The 19,802-nt window shown below is 50.2% G+C and overlaps 1 protein-coding gene across 1 annotated transcript in view; it reads right to left on the bottom strand.

Moving 5' to 3' along the window:
* Chst8 (carbohydrate sulfotransferase 8) overlaps window positions 1-19,225 on the bottom strand; it is a 143,463-nt gene extending 124,238 nt beyond the window's left edge. Inside the window, exon 1 of the mRNA XM_031386183.1 lies at window positions 18,768-19,225. The gene's annotated coding sequence lies outside the window, so the exon portion shown is untranslated. The remainder of the gene's footprint in view (window positions 1-18,767) is intronic.
* Window positions 19,226-19,802: the final 577 nt, after the last annotated feature.

The following is a 19,802-nucleotide window of genomic DNA, read 5'->3' on the forward strand; positions in this document are numbered from 1 at the left end:
GATGCACACACATCCACAGAGCCCAGCAGGAGCCATCCTCCTGGAAGGCTGGGGATGCCAAGGACCTTGGAGCCCAGCTGGTAGCCCACCTGCCCAAACACCTAGGCACTGAAGATTTCATTGGCCTCAGTGGCAGGGGAGAACACAAGCCATCAGTGATGAGTGCTCTGAACCACGGTCTGAGAGCTTAGCAGTTCTGGTCCCTTTCCATTGTTCTGCCCAGACAGGAGACACCAGCCCCTTGTCTTTAGGTAGGGAATCATCTCCCGTGCTCTTAAGCGGAGCAGTTATGAAATCTTCAAGCCCGGAAGGCAAATGCAATCTGGAGATACTGATGGTTAGCACATGGATGTAGTTTTCAATTCTGGACCCACCTTCTTCTATATAAGAAATACACAGAAATCTCATTCTAGCCAAGTGTGGTGGTACGCATCTGTGATCCAAGCACTTGGGAGGTGGAGGCAGGAGGATCACACGTTTGAGGCTAGCCTGGAGCCGGATAGCAAAATGCTCCCACAAAACTAGAGGCTGAGGAACCAGTAGACTCAGTCAGTAAAGTGTTTGCTATGCAAGCATGAGGATCTAAGTTTGATCCTCCATGGTTCCCATATAAAAAAGCCAGGCAGGCTGAGCAGAGGCTCCAGCCGGTGATGGCAGTAGTGGGGAGGCAGAAACAGGAGGATCCTTGGGGCTCGCTGGCCAGCCAGTCTCCCTGAATCAGGGTTCAGCCAGACACCCAGTCTCAAAACTGAAGGGAGAGGGCAAGAGAAGACAACTAGTATCTACTTCTGGCCTTCACACACACATGTACGCACATGTGCACATGCCTGTACTCACACATAGGCATCCACACAAAACTTACGTAGTCGTTTATTTATGTTGTTTTACTTTAGGTAGACCTTGGGATTGAATCTAGAGTCACTGGCTCACTAGATAAGAGATGAACCAGTGAGCTACAGCCTGATGCATTTTGGATATTGTTAAGTACTTGAATACCTGCCTACCCTGGTTCCCCATCCAGGTTCAGCTTAATGGGCAGCTGAATTGAGGCACTACCTTCCCTGAGCTAAAACTGACCCCTGGGCTGCATATTCCTCTAGAAATGTCTTAGCACCCTAGTATCTGAGCTGCCCTAGGCTCCTTCTCCCCATCTTGCTGGCAGCCCCACCCCCACTTCCCTTCCACCCTCAGCTGTGGGAAGCAGTACTGACCGACACCCCACAGTCCCAGCCATCACACCTGCCCCTTGAGACGTGGAAGTTTCCTTTGCAGAAAATCCCTCTGCCTCAGTCCTCCCTTCCCAGATCCAGGGGGCGTGACCCAGCCCTAGCTGTGGCAAGTGAGAGCTCTGCAGCCTAGCCAGTGCTCGAGGCCTGTCCAGGAAGAACCTGAACTGAGGCTCTGTCAGTACCTTAACTCCAGCACTGAGCTTAAGAAGGGACCCAGAGCAGGAAGAGAGAGAGTTAATCTTGAGATTAATCTTGACTGTGGACTCGGTTGCTACATTAAAGAAGCACCTAGGCAATTAACAAAGCCCACCGCTTGTCTGCGATGGCATTTTTGGAGACAAATAGATAATGAGGGTGCTGACCTAATCAATGGATAGTCACACATTGGGTTGATAATATGACAGCATTATTGAGAGGTGATAAAGGGATTGTTCGGTGCAGTTTTGGAAGCAGGTTACTGGACTGCAAGTGAGCGTGTGTGTGTGTGTGTGTGTGTGTGTGTGTGTGTGTGTGTGTGTGTGTGTGTGTATGTACATATGTGGGGTAGCATGCTCACTCACTCGTGTGTATGGAGGCCAGAAGTTGACACTAGGTGTCTTCCTTATTGCTTGTTATGTCTTAGTTCCTTTCCTGTTACTATGATAATGTCATGACGTGACCAAAAGCAATATATGGAAGAAAGGATTTACTCTGGTTTATAATTCCAGACAGACAAGAGTCCATCATGGCAGGGAGGCATGGCTGAAAGCAACGGCACGGCAGTAGAAGCAAGAAGCTGAGAGCTCACCCCTTTAGCTAGAAGCAGGGAACAAAGGGAACAACCTGGAAGTAGGTGAGGTTTTTCACTCTCAAAACCCACCTCAAGTGACGTACTTCCTCCAGTGAGGCCACATCTCCTTAACCTTCTCAAAGAACACCATAAACTGTCAATCAAGCTTCCAAATGCTCCACACTATAGGGGACATTTCCCATGTAAACCACTACACCATCTTAGGTTGATTTTGCTTTTGTGCGTGCATGTGTGTGTGTGTGTGTGTGTGTGTGTGTGTGTTATGGGCATGCATATGCCTATGGGGGGCGCATATATATATGTGCACATGCACATGTGTACATGTATGTGGTGGCCTAAAGTTAATATCCAGTGTCTTCCTCAATCTCCCCCTACCTTACATACTGAGGCGGTCTCTCTCTGAACCTAGAGCTCACAGATTAGCTAGCCAGCTTGCCCCAGGGATCTTCTGTCTCTACCCCATGGAACTAGAATCACAGGTGGCCACTCTTCTACCTGGCTTTTATGTAGGTTCCGGGATCTGAATTCAGTCTTTGCATTTACAGAATAGGTGTTTTGGCCACTAAGACATTTCTCCATCTCTCTATTTTTTTGTGCCAAAGTCTCTGGCTTAACATAGAGACTACCCAGTTCAAGTAGACTGGTTCTCCAGGGAGCCCTTATGTCCTGTCCGCTTCCCATCCCCTGTTCATGTTGGAGTTATAGACATATAGATCAACATCCCCTCCCCCCATATACACTGAATACTAGGGATCTGAACTCAGGTCCTCAGGCTTGAACAACAAGCACCGCAACCACTAGGCTGTCTCCCAGGACCCCTGGAGTATATACTTAGGAGCTGTATCTTCCTGTATCCCCTGCCCTGCTTTCTGTTTACCATGAAGACACTCCTCCATGAAATGTCCTCACCACTGTGATGGTGTTCTGTCTAACCCATGGGGTCAATTGAGAATGTATCAGGCACTCTGAATAATGAGACAAATGCATCCTTCCTCTTCTCTTTTCATTTCTTTGTTTGTGTTTTTTCTTTTGTTTTTTGTTTGTTTGTTTGTTTTTTTGAGACAGGGTTTCTCCTGGAACTCACTCTGTAGACCAGGCTGGCCTTGAACTCAGACATACACCTTCCTCTGCCTCCCAAGGGCTGGGATCAAAGGTATGTGACTCGACCACTACCGTCATTCATTTGTCAAGGTCAAGTAAATCATGATAGATCCCCAGGGACGCTGACCTCAGTCAAGGAGGACTTAGCTGCCACACTAGTTTGCTTAGGGATAGGAAAGCCCCTGAGTGCCCAGCATCAAGGCCGAATTCCCTGGAAACTTTAAGATAAAGACCAAAGATAGTTAGTTGAGGGCCTTGAGGAGAGGGCTCTGGACAGAAGTGTGAGCCAATCCAAGACCTCACAATTGGTGGCTCGAAGGTGTGTCTGCCTACAAGGCCAGTCATTGCATACATCTGAGGCCTCAAGGCCTTGGACAATTCTCCCTACAGATCCCACTAGGAGCCCCAAGAGCAGAGATTCCCAGCAGCCCCCTAGGGAACCTGGGATGTGTTAGAACAGCGGATGGGGTCAGGACATACCACACACTAGGCCCAAACAGTTCCACTTGTAAGAGGTTTAATTGAGAGGGAGAGAGAGAGGAGGGAGAGAGATGGAGGAATGTTCATACACACACACAGACACACACACACATGCGCGCGCACACGCGCGCGTTTGTGGGTTCTGACGTAGTGGCCGCAGGTAAAGGTGGGAGGTGAGCCCAGTGGATTCTGAGAATATGGCGGCTGTTGCATTGGCAACAGGTCTGTGAGGCCAGCCCATGAGATGTCATGGGCTTTGGAGGCCCAGATGCAACCTGGACCTAAAGATCTAATCAGAACACATGTTCCCAACCCTTGGATGGGCAGGGAACTATACAGTAACAGCCAGAGCTTCTCCCCTGTCCTGCTCCCCACCCCCCACTACCAGGAGAAGAGCAGAGGTGGCTTCCTGGGCAAAGCCATGTAGGAAGGGCTCTGGAGGACCACAATGAAAATGCAGTCACACCCCCAGCATTTATTTGAAACAGAACATTAATTCTGACTGTCATTAGAGTCCATTTCAATTTTGTAATAACATAAAAAGTTAAGAGTCTAATTTATTCATACAAATCTTGTTAGCATCCAATTTCCACATAATGTAACATATCTCTTAAAAAGCTGACAAAGCAGGAGAAATTAAAAACAGTTTTAAAAAAAGATAGTCAAGGGCTCTCAATGCCTTGGAGGCAAAGGTGAGGAGGGGGACGGAGATCAGAGCAGTTTGGAGAGAGCTAGCTACTTAGAGAGCAGAGCAGAGCAGGCTAACTCCTGACTCCTACATACCCGAGACTGCCCACTCCTGCCACCTCCATGTGGCCTCCCACACTGAGCCAGGGGCAAGTCACCTCCCAAATGCACCACAGACAGCCCCGCCCCCCCAGCACTTCCTTCAGCCAGCACATCCCGGGGAGCCTCTAACTCCTCTTAATTAGACAGCTGCAGTGTTTGCATTGCATTCGATAGCCGTCACCCTGTAATCTACCCATACACGGGTTTTAACCGTACATTAATCTTTCTTACACGTCACCCCATGCTAGATTCTGTACTGGCAGCAGTTTGGGGGTCACTTTGTTTACTCTGCAACCAAAAATAGCTGCTGATGAGTGTAACTGCACACTGTCCCTCCCCCCACCTTGTTCTTCCAGGATTACCTGCTGGCTGCTGGGCTTGGAGAGAGACTCCTGTCACCTGCAAGCCACCTTCCAGCAGTGTGTTTGACGCTTTCGCAGCTGACATCAATTTTAGAAAAAAAAAGGTCAGCAGCAACAAGCAATCTTCCAGCCATGTGCTTTTGAGATGTCTCCTCATCCCTTCTCCAAACTCCCACAGGATGGGTGGGTCTGGAAGTGCTTGCCTGGGGGTTGGGTGGAGAGCCCCCCAGGTGAACCTAAGAAATCTAGCAGCACAGAGGTTCCAAGGTCACTTGGAGAGCCAGGAAGGAGAAGTATAAATTACAAAGCGCTGGATGATCGCCAGGGCCCCAGGAAGCTACATTTAGCCTGCCATTCTCCCCGCAGCAAGATGAAGCCTTAACTCTCTTCTCGGGAATTTGAATGGAATTTGTTACAGGGACATTGTGATTGAAATATCACCAATTGGCTTTACATGACAACTCTGCAATTGATTGCAAGGGCAATGGGGAGGTGCGAGGTGTGTGTGTGTGTGTGTGTGTGTGTGTGTGTGTGTGTGTGTGTGTGTGTAGAAAATGCCGGCTGCTGTAGTGTTCTCAGGCTGGCCAAAGTGGTGATAAGGGTGGCCTATACAATATTTATGAAATCCAGATGAAGCCCTATGCCCTCAATAAGCTGATACCGTAACACAGATTTCAAAAAGACTCCTTGACATTTGCCCAAGATCAGATTTCCCCAGCCAGAAGCCCAGGGGGCTTTGTGTTGATGGAGGTCTATAAGCTCCCCACCCCGCTCCTGCAATCTTCTCCATTTAAGCCCAGGCAATTAGCACTGAGGTGGGGCCAGACACTCCAGAATGGGAAGGAAACCGAGTTAAGCATACACAGCCATACCTGGTTTCTGTAGGAAGTATTAGGGGGGATTTTCACTGGTAAAAGATAGGTTTGGTTTTACTTTTGTGGGTCAGTTGTTTGCATGTTTGTTTGTTTTTAAGATAAGGTCTCTCAACACATCCTTAGCTGGCCTGGAACTTGCTATATAGACTTGGCTGGCCAAAACCTCACAAAGATCCACCTGCCTCTGTCTCTGGAGTCTGGGATCAAAGGAGGGCAGTTTTATCGTTAAACACTTTCTGGTGTGCAGAGCAAAGCTTAGGAGGGCCTCAGTGGGTGTGGCTCAAACAGTCATACTTAGGCACAGAAAGAGGGGGGGGCGGAGAGAGAGGAGACCCATAATCCATCACAGGGATGAAAGCAAAGAATGTATAACCCTGGGGCAAAAGATTTCATTCAGGTGCAGCCTCTGATCTCTCCTCTCTCTCTTCCTCGCTCTCTCTCTCTCCCCCCTCCTTCCTTCCTTCATCCCCCCTCCTCTCCTATCCCCTCTCCCTCCCCATTCTGTTCTTTCTCTTCTTTCTCCTCTTCTTCTTCATAGTGTCTCAAAAGATAGTCCAGGCTGGCATCAGACTAGCAATCCTCCTGCCTCAGCATCTCAAATGCTAGGATTGCAGGCTTGTGCCAACATACCTGGTAACCTTTGATTTCTTTCAGACAACCTTTGGAGATGGGGAACTGTCTAAGAGGGACACATTTCAGCCCTTCCAGGGAGACTGTACTGAGCCCCCACAACCCTGTCGGAGCGTCTGTGTGGCCATGAGTGGTTTTGCCCAGGAGACCATTTCCAAAGCAATCCTTCAAAACATTGGAGGCCCCTCCCCCAGACTGTGTCATGTGTCTGGAAGTGGCTTCTGGAGACAAAGGCTCCCAGCAAACACACATCAGGATCTGGATTGGTGAGACATGAAATACTGAGTGAAGTATGGGGCTGAAGTCCCCGGATTGTTTATGAGTTCGAAGCAGGGTCGATTTAGGTGGTTTTTGATAAACACTTCATACTCTACATCCTAGGAGAGGCAGAATACTTGTCAAGCACACATCTTTATGAGCTGTCCGCCTATAAAACTCACACGGAAGGTCCGTGCTTAATGCTGGTCTGGCAGTAAATTGGCGCGTTGTGCCGGTCGGCAGCATCAAATTAGCATCGACCCGTAAAAACGTTACTGAATGATTCCTCAAATCTGCCAAGTCTTCAAATCAATTTCGCAAAAAATGTCAGGCTTTTTTTTTTAAACGTTGATAAACCTTTCATATTAGTTATCACAGAGGAGCATAAACCTTTCTAATCTGCCTTCTAACCAAAAAAAAAAAAAGGTGTTGTTTTTCCCAAACCACTTTTAGCTCTTGCATCTTCACACCCCGCCTACACATTCCATAAACAATGTGTGTCGTGGAGTCATTTGTTGCCCTATTTTAAAATGACTTGGATTTGGCTCCCACAGACAGTGCCCTCTGATCCCAAACCTTGGAGAGGGCTTCCACCAATACCGAGATAGAGTTCTCACTCTTAGCCTTGGAGATATGTAGTCCCAAGTTGGCTTCTTCCAGAAAACCTTCTAGAACTCTCTAAGGAATCTTACGCACTTGCATCTTTGCCCCTATGGACTTGCACTGCTGGTTCTCAGGGGTGGACTCACTCCACATCCGTGGTCTCTGTGTCTTGAGGGTCAGCACAGCTGCCCTAGCTGTAATCCCCCAAACTTTAGATACCTTACTTACCACTCTGTGCACGTTGCACCCGAGTTGTGTGTGTGTGTGTGTGTGTGTGTGTGTGTGTGTGTGTGTGTGTGTGTGTGTTGGGCAGGGTGTCTACTCCCTTCCCTGAGAGTACCAGGGACATGAAGCACAGTAACATATCATACTATTGCAAGGACTCTGACCCAAGGCTCTCATTCCCCAGCCACACACTGCTTTCCCAAAGACTTCTGTCAGACTGGAAGGAAGTTGACCAGACACAGCCAGCCAAAGGCAGAAGGTATTGTTATGGTCAAATGGTGGCAGGAATGGTTGAAATGGTTTATCAGACACAAGCATCCGTTTCTGCTTCCACTCATGGAAAGCATGCCAGCTATGGAAAGCTGGTGTTGGAAGCCAAGCCCGTGACACAAGAAGGGGGTGCTGCCCCCTATCCTTTGACAGGGTTTCTTTGTGTCGCCCTGGATGTCCAGCCTGCATAAAACAGGCTGGCCTTGAACTCACAGAAATCCTCCTGCGTCTGCTTCTGACTGCTGGGATTAAAGGCTGGATGTGCTGCTTTTGACGAGGCAGGGGGACTTCTAGACAGCTGTAAAGGGACCCAACAGCAGGTACCTGCTTAAGGATGAAGATGAAGACACCTAAGGGATGGAGCCAGTCACATGCTAAACAAGCGCTCTACCACTGAGCCCTCCACTGCAATATTCTAGGCTAGGGAAATTACCTCCTACTTGGACCGCTGGATTATACTCCCAGACTTTTGCTTTCAAGGTGGGGTCTTTTTAAGTTCCCTGTACTGGCTTTGAACACACTTTATAGCCCAAGTAGGCCATGAATGTGTGATTCCTCCCGCCTCAGCTTCTGGAATGGCTGGGATTACAGGCCCATGCACCAGGCCCAGCTACGAGATGATGCTCTTTAGTGGCCAGTGCTCATAGCACTGGGTAGTACTCCATCACAGCCGGCTTTGGAGAAGCAAGACCATTAGAGGAAACAAATTCCTAGCACAGGATATCCCCTAGGGACTGAGAACCAACCCAACTTCTGGAGTCCTTATGACAGCCCAGTTTACTAAATACCTGTTGAGTCAGTTTGGATAGGAGGGGCTAAGAGGACCAAGGGTCATGGTGTCTGTTCCCAGCCTTGCACAGAGATATGTCGGTCTACTTCATCTCCTGCCTTGTAGACAAGCAGATTCCAACTTCCCCAGAAAGGAATTATACTCACCTAGAGACATTTAAGAATCCTATCATCTGGGGGTGGGAGGGAATTTCAAGATTTGTTGAAGAATATTTTCAGGTTCAAAATATCCTTGGCAAAAAAGAAGCTATATTAGTCATCTGAGAAATCAAATTAAAATCAGTGTGATAGTTCTACATAGTCACAGGATGATTAAAATGGCAAAAGCCAACCACACAGCGTTGGAAGGGATACGGCACAACCGGAACCCTCACACATAACTGTTGAGGAGATCAAAGCAGTGCAAACCCACCTCCTATGCACACACACAGGGTCTCCATAGGTAGCTTGGGCTGGGCTTGAGTTCATGATCCTCTGGCCTTAGCTTCCTGGGCATGAAGATTACAGGTGTGCACTTCCATGCACAGGTGAATAACTACCTTACAAACCCGTCTGAAGGTCCTATAAAAGATGTGTTCCCCCAACCTAGAAACTAAGTTCACGTTTCTCTGAAAAGGTACATGTACCCAAGAAAATGTCTGCAGTGTGTTTTGCAATAGTCAAAATATCTGAACAACCTAAATGTCAATCAACAGGAGCATGTCTGCACAATGGAATGGTACCAGTCAGCTCCTTGTTTTGCCATAGCAAAACAGATGAGGTGATCAATTTGTAAATAGAAATAGAGGTTTTAGCTCGTGGCACTAGAGTTTCCCATACATGATCAGTCAATCCCACTGCTTTGGGATTCTGGCGAGGGTGCCAAATGATAATACAACACCCCAAGAAGCATAGAGCCAAGAAGTAGCAAGACAGAAGTGACAGTATGATCCCACAATCCCTTTTTGGGCATGCGATCCCAGAGGTCTCCCATAATACCCCACCTCTTACTGGCTTATAATACTTCCCACTTAGACCACCTTAGGAACAAAGCCTTGCACCCACAGGCCTCTGACACTGCACAAACCATGGTGGGGCCTAGAGAGTAATCAGAATGGAAAACAACAATGACTCCCAATGTAGACAAATCTCTGAAGCACGATGCTGACCCAGTCATGCCCGTACACAGGATACAACTCCACATTACCAAGTTTAGAAGCAAGCCTGTGCTGTTAGTTACATGTGGTGAACGAGAAGTGTCTGGAATGGTCCAAAAGGGAAGTCTGAGGTGTGTCTTAGCCACATGAATTCCTGCTCTGATGCGGGGAACACAAGGCCCACCCAGCTCACGGATAGTCGCTGTGTTGCTCATATATGACCCACTTAGTTTTGTGTTTGCTTGCTGTAATTGGAACAAAGGCCTTTAAAATGCAGTTATGAAATATCACTATATCACTGGGAAACTGATTTTTTTTTATTTTTATTTTCAATTTTTTTAAAAAAAATTTTAAACTTTTTAAAAAAAAATATTTAGGGATGAAGAGATAATTCAGCAGTTAAGAGTGCTTGCTGATGTTCCAGAAGGTCCAGATTTGGTTCCCAGCACCACACAGTCATCTCACAACTGCTGATAATGGCAGCCCATGGAATCTGTGACACCTTTTTGGTTTCCTTGGGCATCTACACACACAGTACATTTCACACACATACATATACACACTACAAGCATGAACACTTTCACATACATGTACATATGCACACATGCATACATACATTCACATACATGCATGTATGTACACACATGCTGCATGCACTCACACTTTCACGTGCGTGTACACACACATTCTCATACATGTACCTGCATGCACACATGCCCACATACATGCATGCATGTACACATGTACACACATGAACACATATGCATGCACACATTCTCACACATATACTCTCTCTCTCTCTCTCTCTCTCACACACACACACACACACACACACACACACACACACACACACACGCAATACAAATAATTCCTTTAAAAGAAAGACTTAAGGTGACGCTGGCAGAGGAGCCATATGCTCAGCCTCACGTCTTTTTCATACTATCAGTTTATATTCCCGCCCAAGGTGTTAAGCTAAGAGACCAACCACAAGGACAATATAACAATAACATCAGTAACTGTCCCATCATTTGCCAAAAGCTGCAAGATTTACCTGCCTTAGGAGGTGGGGCCTATCATTGTCATTTTATAGATGAAGAAACCAAGTCCTAGCCCACAATAACTAAGAAACAAAGCTGAGATTCAAACCATACCGTTTGACTCCGGGTACCAGCTTCAGTTACAGCCCAGAGGTGGCCCCCTGGTGTGGAGTGAAGGGTATATGTGGTTGCCATGGCTGTCGGTTGACATTTTAATTCATGGAAGAGGAAATGGAGAAGAGTTAAATAATAGGCATAGACAGTGCTTTCACAGGATGAATGGTCATGAAATTAGATTTGCAGATGAAGCCAAACCTCATGAGGCCCCAAATCTAAGCAGAAAACAGCAGTACAGATCCAAGCAGGAGAAACTCAATTTACTATGCACACTAAGGCGGCAATCCATGCTAAATGACTTTCTGAAGATAAATGTGTATGAGTGACCACCATGAGGGATGGCCGAGGTGGCATCAGCACGGACAGCAGACAGCCTGTGCTGAAAGGATTTTCAGACAAGGGAAGACCATGGGGACCGTCACTAGGAAATGGGATCCACGTGGGACCCAGATGTGTATGAGAGGAAAGGTAGGGAAATATTCTTAGAAGAGAGACCATCTAGCAGTGGGCAGACATGTCTAGAGAAACCCAGAAAACTGGCTCCAGCAAGCTTGAGGCCAACCATTCCCTCATTGTCTTAAGCAGTATGGCAATCTGCCTGGATCCAACTCAGGCAGGGCTGTGAGTGTCTGCTTTGAACGCTGAAAGGCTCCATTGATGTACCCATTGACTTCATAGTGAGCTGGCCTCAAGCCATCAACTAGGGACTCAACCAGTGTAGACAGGGTACCTGCTAGATATAAATACTGGCTCAACCTGTGCAAAAAGACTACCTGTTACACATACTGGTTTCCAACAGTGTAGATAGACTGTTCGGCTTAACCACCCAAAACAAAGGCTGACAAGACAGGGCTGTGGTCTGAGGAGAAGTCTGGGCCTGTGCAGAGCCTAGTCTATTGTAGCTGGAGTGTTTGAGCTCTCTGAGCTATGTTCAAAGGCCCTAGAGAGTAAGACACAGACTAAATGGAAGGTTCCAGTACTAACAACTCCCCAGACTCAAGCAGGGTTCCCAGACCACATTTACCACACGCTGGCTCCACAAGGTAGGCAGACTGTCTGTAGCAAACACTAATTCAGCCAGTGTGACAGACTCTATGTATTAGGCATGAGCTCAGCTCGTGTAGATATACTGGCCCACACACTGACTCCATTAGTATAGACAGACTGAAAGCTTAGGTCTCCCAGCCTGACAGCCAGTAATCACTTGTGGTGACTCCACGCCTAGCTCTGCATGGCTGACACAGCAGAAAAGGACAACATTCTCACCTACTCTGAGGCCTGAGTATGTTGGCCCGGCTTCCCCAAGGCTGGGTTAGGTATGAAGCCCGACACGTAGAAGGACCTTGGCCAGTATTTGCTGGACGCTGGGCTGCTTCCTTCAAGTACTGACTGCTTCTCTTACCCCAAGAGTAATACAAGAAGCACATCCTGCCCCCCAACAAGGCTAGAGGAAGGCCTCCGTACTCATGAGACTGGGCAGATGAATCTTGTCAAGACAAATGAGTCAGCCCCCGTCCCCCAAAAGAGACAGCTTCAAAGATGGGTATGACTTGTCTGTAAGGCATGAGTCAATCTGTGCCTGGGGTAGAGAACACTCTCAGAGGGGCTTTGCTGTGTCAGCCTCCCCACTGATGGCTCCATGGATATGGATACGGATATGGGCCCATGGGTCCATGGCATGCCCAGTGGTCTATGGATAGTTAGTAGTCACAGCAGAAGGAGGCCAGGCCAGTCTGAAGAGAAAGTCTGAGAAAGCTGCAGACAGCCACAGGGGACCCACTACCAGAGAGAGTGGGGAAGAACAGCCTGCCCTCAGACAGAGAGCCTCAGATAGGCCAAAGGTTACAAGCATAAAACTGTACCGCCTAGAACCTCTCCTTGCCCGCCATGGCTCTCATGCCCAAGGCTGGCCGAGCTCGGAAGCGGCTGGCTCTGGCCCAGGCAGAGTGAGGACAAGGTGACAGCGACCTGGGCTGTTGCCTGCAGCTCCGCAGCCGCTCAGCTCAGCTCAGGGCCTGCAGCCAGCAGCATGGGTACACCAGGAAGTTGGGTGACTCACAGGCCTGCTCTCCCCCACCCCAGCTCTGGAAGATGATGGCGGAGGGAGCCTGGAGGACAGGGAAGCTATCTGTGGGGAATCCAGGTCCCTGAGCTGCAGACAGCCTGAGGAGATGCAGACATCAGAGGGAGTGGGGGAGCCCTGAGCCTTGGGCAGAGCCTCTCAAAGGGATGGAAGCTGGTACTGTATGGTAGGAGGGAAAGAAGACAGGGATGTGAGGAAGAGTTCTTTCTGGGGCAGATGCCAGCCAACTGTCAGGTTAGATCAACCACGTGACAGGTGGAGAAATGACTGGGGGACTAGGAAGCTAAGTGAAGTAAACACAGGCAGGGGCAGCAGGCTGGGGGCGACCAACTCCAGAAGAAGGTGGGCATCAGAGCCCAGCAAGTGGCCACCACACAAGACAGAGATGACTGGTGGCAGAAGCCTTGTGCCACTCCCCTGAGGGAAAGTGGCTCCCCAGTGAATCTAGCTCAGCAGAGAAGTGTCAGTTACAGGTCAGCTATCCCCGGGGTCCTCACCTGGAACCCTGGCAAGGCTGTCACTCATAAGGGCCTACTATGTGCTGTGGCTTTTTATGACCACAGAGAATAAGGTGGTGAAAATACTTAGGCTTTGACTACTATGTGTATTTTTTTTTGTTTGTGTTTTGTTTTGTTTTGTTTTGTTTTTGACAACTTGACAGGAGCTAGAGTCATTTGGGAAGGGGAAGCCTTAGCTGAGAAGGTGCCCCCACTAGACTGGCCTATTGGCATGTCTGTAGGGGCATTTTCTAGATTAATGACTGATGTGGAAGGGTCCAGGGGCAGGTGGTCTTAGGAGGTATAAGAAATGCAGCTGACCGTGAGCCAAGAGGGTAAGTCAGAAAGCAAGGGTCAGACGGGCAGTGGTGGCACACATCTTTAATCCCAGCACTTGGGAGGCAGAGACAGGCAGATTTTTGAGTTCGAGGCCAGCCTAGTCCACAGAATGAGTTCCAGGACAGCCAGGGCTATACAGAGAAACCCTGTCTCGAAAAACCAAAAAGAAGAGAGAGAGAGAGAGAGAGAGAGAGAGAGAGAGCAGGGTTCTTCCACTGTCTTTGCTTCAGTTCCTGCCTCCAGATTCCCGCTTGAGCTCCTGCCCTGACTCTCCCTCCACACCCCCAGCAGGCTGTGATGTGGATGCATAAGCTGAAATCTACCCTTTCCTCCCCTAGCTGCTTTTAGTCTCAATGGCTTTTTTGCTTGCTCCTTTGTTTTTGTTTTTCGAGACAGGGTTTCTCTATGTAGCATTGACTGTCCTGGAACTCACTCTGTAGACCAGGCTGGCCCTCAGACTCACAGAGACCCGCCTGTCTCTGCCTTTGCTGGGACTGAAGGCATGCACCACAACCACCTGGCGTGGTTTATCACAGCAGCAGAGAACCTAACCGGTCAGTATGGTGGAACGGAGGTGGGCTGGGGAAGTGCTGCAGAGACCTGGTGGCATCTGAGTCATTCCTCCTGGAATGGACTGGAGCTCAGGACCCCAGGGGACCCCAGTTTCAGTGAACCAAGGCTTCTCCCTAGTGTCCCACAGGCTTCATCTTAACAATTTCACCATGTCCCCTCCCAAACCAATTACTCTGGCGCTGTGTCCCTGACCCTGCAGGCTCACTGCAGCTCCCTTCTCACGGACCTTCCCAACCCACAGCAGCGAGGTGAAAGAAGTCTGAACTCCTAACACACTAGGTCTTGGAGGCACCACATTGCCAGGTCTCCAGCCACCGCTGGCCTTCTTCATTTTGCCAGTGGCGCACCAAGGTCTTCTCACAGCTGATGGCCAGAACTTCCTCTTATGTCCCTTTAGCAGGGACCCTTGTGCAGGCTACTGGCCATGCCTACTCTTCTCTTTCCTCTGGCATCCCTTCCAACTCTCCTGGAACGTACCAACCATCTCAGCAGGAGAGGCATGTATTTCCTCACCCCATCTGCCCCCAGTCCCCAAGGCTAAGACAGCTGTGCTCTCTCTCTCTCTCTCTCTCTCTCTCTCTCTCTCTCTCTCTCTCTCTCTCTCTCGGTTCATAACAACCTAGACATTCATGCTAGGGTCACAACTGAGTGGTAGAATACTTGCTTAGCACACACGGGTCCATTGCAGTAAGGAAATAACCCAGGCATCCCCTTCCCATCTTTCGCAAGCCTAGACTCCCATGGGCATCGGCTCTTTCTAATAATGCCTTTGCCTAGCATAGCCTGGAGCGAAGAATGACAGAGAAGTCTCTGTCCCACAAGGGCAGGGACTGTACCCCCTTTCCTCACCTTGTCCTCGGGGCCTGGCACAATGACAGACATCTAATACAAATTCAGTCAGCACTCACTGGTGGCTGAATGAAGGAGACAGACAAGCAGGCTGGCCCTGGGAGTGTGAGACAAGAGTCATTTGACTCCACATTTCAATGATGACAACTGTAGTTTAGTTCAAATAAATGCCATTCACCGGAATGAGCTGAGTTTGGCAGGGGATGGATACTATACCCTCCCTGACACCAGACAACACCCCCTGCCCAGCACCAGCTCCCCAGAAGGAGGGTCTTCTAGGTAGGGAATAAGAATGCAAGCCGCAGCCTGGAAGCCTGGGAAAAGCAGCTGTGTTGACACCCCCAGCCCCGGCCTGGATTCTGCTACTCTATGATTTCCTGAAAGGTAGTTCTGTGGGTAGGCCCAGGGCTGTCTACTGCTACACAACTGTCCCCAGTTTCTCTGATATCGTCAAGTGCTCTTCTGAATTCCTAACCACCCATGATCAAGTCCCAGTGAGTCTGTCTACAACACGAGATCACAAATGACAGGTAGTTTCGCAGAGGGTAAAAGTCACAACTTCTTTACACTACCGATTTGTAAGTCACATCCTCTGCCACAGTGATTTACTGACCGGAGGGTCACTTACCCTTCAGCCAATAAGAAATGAGCTGACGTCTCTAGTATCATCTGCCACCTGAGCTCAGGCAGCTGTCCCCAGGTTACCTGAGCCAGTGAGTCTCCTCTACTTGGAGGCAGCTTTTTCTCAGGAGGAAAAGACACAGCTGCTCTCAAGCCAGACACATCTAGAAACTGGCTTCAAGGGCAAAGCACCCAGGATCCTCTGGTCACCACAGTGTGCCATGGAAGCTCCCCACCTCCAGCAAACGTCCTGACCCTGAGGCCACATATGCATACAGGCAACACCTTTACTCATCTGTTTTATTTTTGGCCATTCCCTCTGCACAGCTGCCTTGACCTCCTCTGGCCAGCATTATATAAACCTCCTTTTAGAAGACTCATTACCTTCTGGTTAACACAGAGACTGGGCAATGGTTCCTTAGTTTACTGACTATAATTTGTTCTGTTGTAGCTGCTGTGCATGGGCAAACCAGAGAGATGGGAATACGTGGGCACTAAAATGGGTAATCGGACTCAAGGTGAGTGGCAGGCAAGAGGCAAGAAAGTCAGATGGTGACCACATCTTCTCTGCCCCCATCAGCCCTCCAGGGGCTACCTTGGTGTTCTCCCACCACATACACCCACACAACGGCAATCATAGCTCTGAGCACCAACCTCTCTTCTATCAGCAAAACCACAAAGAGCAACGGCTGGAGCAAACTCAAGTTAAGTACAGGGAGGCAGCCAGCCCCGTATTTCCAATCAGAGACATCTGATGTTCCCCCTTGTAAGTGAATGGAAGGTAAATTCTGAGATGAGCCTGCCAAGCATGCTTGCCCAACAACCATGGGGCTGGGGGGGGGGGGGGGGGGGGGAAGGGGGGAGATAGTTAACTGAACTTTCCCAGACTTATTAGCTTACATAAACAGAGATTTGAATAAATGTTTAAAAAATGAAATTCCCTTGGTACTCTGTAATCAGTAAATGTTCATTATGGAAACACAGCAAATATGCATAAAATTTCCCAAGTGATATTCCAGCTACAAGATAGAAAAGGCATCTCAAACAGAAAACATCCTAGGTCAAGCAAGCCAGCTCTTCTCTCCTGGCTGGAGCCAGAGAAAAATAGATTTCATTTTGCCCACTCAGGGAATTTATAAATGAGCACACACACCCCCCATCCATGGCTGATTGATGTTTGTCTATAAATAATTAATCCTTGACCTTGCTTTGAAAAAGCCTTGATTTTTTAAATTTGGGGTCTTAAAAAAAAAAATCAATAGCCGGGGACCATAATTCACTCCTGTAAAGTCTGATTCCGGGTAAATAAATAAATAAATAAATAAGTTGTACCATTCATGTGTCCCAAGCGACTCTGCCAAACGATGGGATAGGGTCAGACTTTGAGGTTTTCTGCGTTCAAATGCGATTGCCTTATTGATCAACCCGTTTTGATTCAGTCTTTTCAGGGTCTGAATGGCACCTCTGCTGTGTGTCACTTCTCGGAGGCCAATCTGCTGAAGCCCCCAGAACGTTTCTACTCTCCTCAGGAGGCCCCTGACCCGTCGGCCTGTGGGTGGTGGGATGACTTGATTAAGAGAGAATGGGCGAGAGGTGTGCACCTGTAATCCTGCCCTCCGCGGGTTGAGGTGGTAAGTTCCAGGCCAGCTTCAGCCACAGGGTTAAGACCCTGACTAAAAAGAATAGAACACTCTTTTATGAGAGCCACCGTCCCTCCCTCATTCTCTCCAACATCGCTTTTGGGGACAGGGCCAGGATCAGGAGATGATGTGGTGGTCGTTCATTTTTAAGGAGTGTTCTTCAGGTCAAAGGTTGTTCTGCACTGGGGTGGGACTTAAGACAAGGTCCCCTCCCTACCAGTAAAGGGTCAAGGTGAACCCAAAGAAAGTGGGCTTGGTGGCAGAAGCTCATACCTGTGAGTGTGGAGGAGGTGGGGAAAGAGTTAACCTGCCTTTTACCCCTTTACCCACCCCTGCCATCTGGAGCTACGTCCTTGTCCCCAACTGGGTCTCCCACTTAGCCTGCTGCCGGGCTACATCCGTAGATACAGAGAGCCCCAGAAGCCTGTTCCCGTTAGAGCCAATCACGCTTAGGGTCCTGCTGGGAGGCGGCTCAGAGATGCATCTCTGGTGATGCCGAAATGGCTGCAGGACAGACTGTTCCAAGATCCGACTAGTATGCCCGAAATCCAGGGCACAGTTCCCCGACTGTTACCGCTCCAGGTGAGGGTCGCAGGGCCCAGAGACAAGACGTACAACTAAAGTTAGGGTTTGGAGTACTGCGCGGGAAATAGAGAGGTCACTCGATGCCCAAGCGCCACCTCTGACCCTGCCCAAACCAGAAAACGCACCTTCTCCTGGCCAGGCCGGAGTACCAACAAAACAGCCCCACGCAGCCGCTGAAGTTGCAACTGCCGCTAGCGTCCCGCCGTAAAGCGGATCATCTCACCGTCCCCTAACCCCAGCCGCCGAAGGCTCCAACTCCCGCACTCGGGGACACACGCATGCACACACCTCCCTGCGATCGCTGACGCACGCACACTCGCCGGGAGCACAAAACAGGCCGGGGCCCTAGAGAGTTGAGGGGTGGAGATGCGCGCGATGGAGCGCGGGGACACCTTACATCTCCTGGTAGGGAGCCAAGGTCGACTGTAACTTCCCCTTTCGCTCTACGCGCCCCAGCTGGCCTCTAAGTCCCAGTTCCAAGCGCTCGCCAAAGCCTCGGCGCTCTGGACGCTCCAGCCCGGCCCTCTGGCACTCGTCGCTCAGCGCCCAAAGCAGCTTACACGCACCCAGCATCCAGGGCTAGGAGGAGAACCGAAGGGTCCTCCTGGAGAGCCCTAGGAGAAAGAGAGGCAATTCCCAGGCGCGGAGAAAACCAAGAATTCAAAGTCTAATTAAAGTTCCCACTCGCGGGGGCTGGTCCCCAAAGTATCGCCAGACCCAAACACCGCACGCCCCAACGGCACCTGCAGCTTGGGACTCTGAACCCTGTCTTGTGGCGGATTTCGCTCAGAACAGTCCCGGCGTCACCCTTGGGTTTCCAGGGACATCCCTTCGAGTGAACTACCAGCATAGAGAAGGAACAGGGGTGGTGTGGGGCGCAGCCACTTACCTGGCACAGCCGGCGCTCTCCAGGCCAAGGGTTCCTCCGGTTCGGCGCGGTTCCTGGCGGCGGGAGAATCTTCCTCCCGAGCTCTTGGGAAGCAAGAAGGATCTCCGCCCCAGTTCCGGCCAGGCTGCGTCTTTTTCTCGGTGTAGCCCAAGGTGCGGGGAGTGGGCGATCGTCGTAGAGACGGCTACCGGAGCGCGCGGGAGAGGTTGCGGCGGCGTGCTCCTATTGGATCCTCTACACCGGGTGCGTCCCCCTGTCTCTGCCGCCTCCGCCCGGTCCTGTCTCTTCCCCGTGGTGCCACCGGATCCGGCTCACGCGCCGGGAAGGCTCCCAGCGAAGTGCGAGCGAAGCCTCCGGCAAGGCTGGAAATAGCGCCGCGCCCGCCCGGCGCCCCGCCCCCAGTCCGGGCCCCGCCCCACGGTGGAAAGCAGTGATCCCGGTGGCAGGGCAGAGATGAGAGAAATCTCTTCCCGGATCGCTCAGCCCTCTCGGGAGCTCACGGGCGCCACGCCCACGCGCGCTCTGCGGCTCCCGAGGCCCCAGTGGCCGCGCGCTCCGTAGGAGCTGCCGCTGGGCGCGGTCGGGCGGCAGCGGGGGGTGGGGCGTTATTGGCGCGGGCTGCGCCTAGCTCGGGGATCCCCAAGTGCTGGACTCTGCCACTGCCCCAGCTGCCACTGCCCCAGTGGTGACACTGAGTAACCCTGCGCTGACCTAGGGAAAAAAGAAAAGGCGCCAGCAAGCAGGTTCTTAGACCCAAAGCTGAGCCGCGGGGCTTGCAAAGGGATTGGTGCGCAGAAAAATTCAGGTAGGTTACCAGACTACAGTCTGCATGGAATTTGGACAAGGCCTTGTCTCTTGTTGGCACTCACCCCCAAATTTCTGGTCTCAGTTAACTACAAGTGCCCAGTGATCCGGATTCTCTCTTAAGAACTTCATCCTTAAGCATCTGTCTAGCACCAGCTTGAGGGCTGAAGCAAGCAACCCCTCCCCTCCAGCCATACCCAGAATAAGAGTGGGGAAGTCTCCGACCCACAG

This window comes from Mastomys coucha, unplaced genomic scaffold, assembly GCF_008632895.1.
Source record: "Mastomys coucha isolate ucsf_1 unplaced genomic scaffold, UCSF_Mcou_1 pScaffold21, whole genome shotgun sequence".
Lineage (NCBI taxonomy): Eukaryota > Metazoa > Chordata > Mammalia > Rodentia > Muridae > Mastomys > Mastomys coucha.